Raw genomic sequence first — 2,814 nt, 5'->3', positions numbered from 1 at the left:
CATAGCGTTCGACGCAGCTCGAGTTCCTGAAGGGGAACCCTAGTTCCCCGAGCCGAATGGGGAACTTTAGGTTTCGTTTTCGAGAAAGGATGTAAATATCCACCTTTTTAACGCTGAAAATGTGGTCGTGCTCAGCTTCTTCCTAAAAATCACAAATATCACATCAAAACAACTCAGAGCTGCTGTCAGCTGTGAAAATTCAGCATAAAGGTTGTTTAAGGTAGATTTTCATTGTATTGCGAAATGACGACCAAGAGAATCGATATTGGGAACTACTCCAGTCTATGTCCTACTCACTGACACTGTTCCCCCAACATCTGATTATCCTGAGTATCTGGTTGATCTCTGTTTATCCTATGGTGATTATACAATGGGAATGAAATAAACTATTAGGGAAGCTGCACCTAATTAGCCGGTGAAACATTTCATCTGTTACAGCATTACAGCATGTTGCTGTTTGTTATTTTCAAGACTAATTTATCAGGCTTGATACAAACAAGTCTATTAAAATGGTTGTCTAAAATCAAATGTCTGACTTGCTACTGTCTGACCAGTCTAAACTTTTAAAGCAGCATATTCCACAGAAAATACTCTTGTGGCCATCATTAAGAAGTTTTATGCCACTAGATCAGACTGTCTTTATTTTATTTTTAAGTTCTATTTATTTGTGGCATAGAATACCAATGGTTTGCTTCCTATCCATAGGGTTTGGTTATATAGGTGGAGCTGGAGGAGATCCTGGACTCGTAAAAGTATGAGTAGATCAATATGTGTTCTTTTCATATTTATGCTGCATGATTATCATTTTACCAAAATCAAAATTATTTATTTAACTTAATAGATTTTATTCATTAACAGGTGCAGCCCATTGCAGATGTCTACATTAAGCCCTAGACTTTTGCCCCAGGTGAGTGTTTCAGGAGTGTGAGCAAAAATACTGTAATATGAAATTTTTTTAAGGTTTGTTTTATGATTAGATCATATAAGGAATATTTAATTGTTTTATCAAGTTAGATTTTAGATGGCAGATGTAAATAAGATAATGTAAATAAGCTCTATGTGTGTGTTTTAGGAATGTGATCAAAGGCAGCATAATGAATAAAAAAATTCAAAAGGTTATTGAGATTAGTGTGGTTTCATTTAAGCTATGATTGCTTTAGCATATTTTTCACCATTTGCAGATGTAAACATTAAGTATTCAAATGTGATGCTCTTCTGCTCCATGTGTTTCTTAGCAGCATGAGTGACAGTGGGAGGCTTACACTTATCTAAAGATCAAGTAAAAAGAAATGAAGGAGACTGAAGATAAACTTTCCTTTTAATGTAAGCATGAATACTATTGTGAATGTGCAATTCATTTCCTCGGCAATACATTTATGGGTGTTCTAATGAATGATCAGTAATTTAATACAAGTGTCTGAAATTGTGTGTAGAAGTATATGAAGACGATAAGGCTATAATAAATGTACTTTCAGGTCTTTTTATGAGAAGCAAAAGAAAAAAATCAAAAGGCTGTGGAGACCATCACACAACTGGAGGAGGAGAAGACTGGTCTGAAAGACCCTGTGAGGAACAGTATAGGAGACAGGAACCTGCTTTATGAAAGTAACAAGAAGTGAGACGAGCTAACGAATGTAAGCAGATACAACTCCTGCATCACACAGCTTTAGTGATATATGAAGACTTTTCATATTTTTGCTGTATGATTAGTTTTATGTTACCAAAATGAAAAGAAATTATTTGTTCCAAATTCTTAATTATTATAAATTACCCATTTCATACAGAAATATTAACACGCAAGTTTGAAACTCTTTTCAACCACGCGTGTGTTTTAGGGGTGTGAAGAACAGCAGAATGCTAACATCCTCCTCCAGTACAGGAACAGTGAAATAAGACTAAAGTTACAGCATTGTGAAAAGATACTAATGGTAAGTTTTTTTGTCTGAGCTATGACTGCTGTAGATCTTTTTTCAATTTGCAGCTGTGATGCTCTTGGGTATGGGCGTGTTTTAGGAGTGTGAGAGACATTGGGAGTCTCACCTTCTCCTGCAGTTTGAATACATGTGGAGAACATTGCTATGCTGGAGGAGGAGGAGACTGATCTGAAAGGCCTTGTGGAGACTTTGCAAGAAACAAGACATTTGAAACCTGTGTTCTGAAAGTTTAGAGAGTGCAATGAGCTTACAAAAGCAAACAGAAACAACTGTCATTAAGCAGCTTCTTTTATTACAAGTGGACTGAAGGCATTGTCTTGATGAGATGACAGCATCTTTTGGATGAAAGAATATGTTGTTATAAAACCTGTATATACCTTTCAGCATTTATAGTGCCCTTACAGATGTTCAAACTGTCCATTCCATAGGCACTATTGTACCCCCATACTATTAGAGAAGCAGGTTTTGAACTGAGTGCTGATAACAACCCGGATAGTCCTCCTCTTCTTTAGTCTGAAATAGATTTCTCCAGATACTTATCATGATATTATGTACTGTAGTTGATGAGATATTTAAATTTTTTGCAATTTATGTTGGGGAACTAAAATTGTTCCACAATTTGTAGACACAGTTTTTTTGCAGATTGGAGAATCTCTGCCCAACTTTTCTTCTAACATACTCTTTTTTTTATACCCAGTAATGTTACTGGCCTGTTGCCAATTAACCTAATATTTGCAAAATATTCCTGGATACGTTTCTTTTTAGTAACACTTATTTTTCCCCAACCCCCAATTTTTTTAATCCTACTGTGGCAATCAAATTCTAAATTACCTTTTTTTTCCTGAAAATGGTACATTTCCACAGTTTAAAGATTTGATAT

The 2,814-nt window shown here is 35.4% G+C and overlaps 1 long non-coding RNA gene across 1 annotated transcript; it reads left to right on the top strand.

The window, feature by feature from the left end:
* Positions 1–705: 705 nt before the first annotated feature.
* Positions 706–2,478, top strand: LOC124383268. The gene is made up of 5 exons (XR_006925246.1): positions 706–752; positions 859–907; positions 1,236–1,323; positions 1,476–1,634; positions 1,836–2,478. It is a non-coding gene; the product is annotated as an uncharacterized LOC124383268 (long non-coding RNA).
* The last annotated feature ends 336 nt before the right edge of the window (positions 2,479–2,814 follow it).

Source organism: Silurus meridionalis, chromosome 3 (genome assembly GCF_014805685.1).
Source record: "Silurus meridionalis isolate SWU-2019-XX chromosome 3, ASM1480568v1, whole genome shotgun sequence".
Taxonomy (NCBI): domain Eukaryota; kingdom Metazoa; phylum Chordata; class Actinopteri; order Siluriformes; family Siluridae; genus Silurus; species Silurus meridionalis.
The sequence above is the reverse complement of the archived record's forward strand: the minus strand, read 5'-3'. Positions and strand labels throughout refer to the sequence as shown.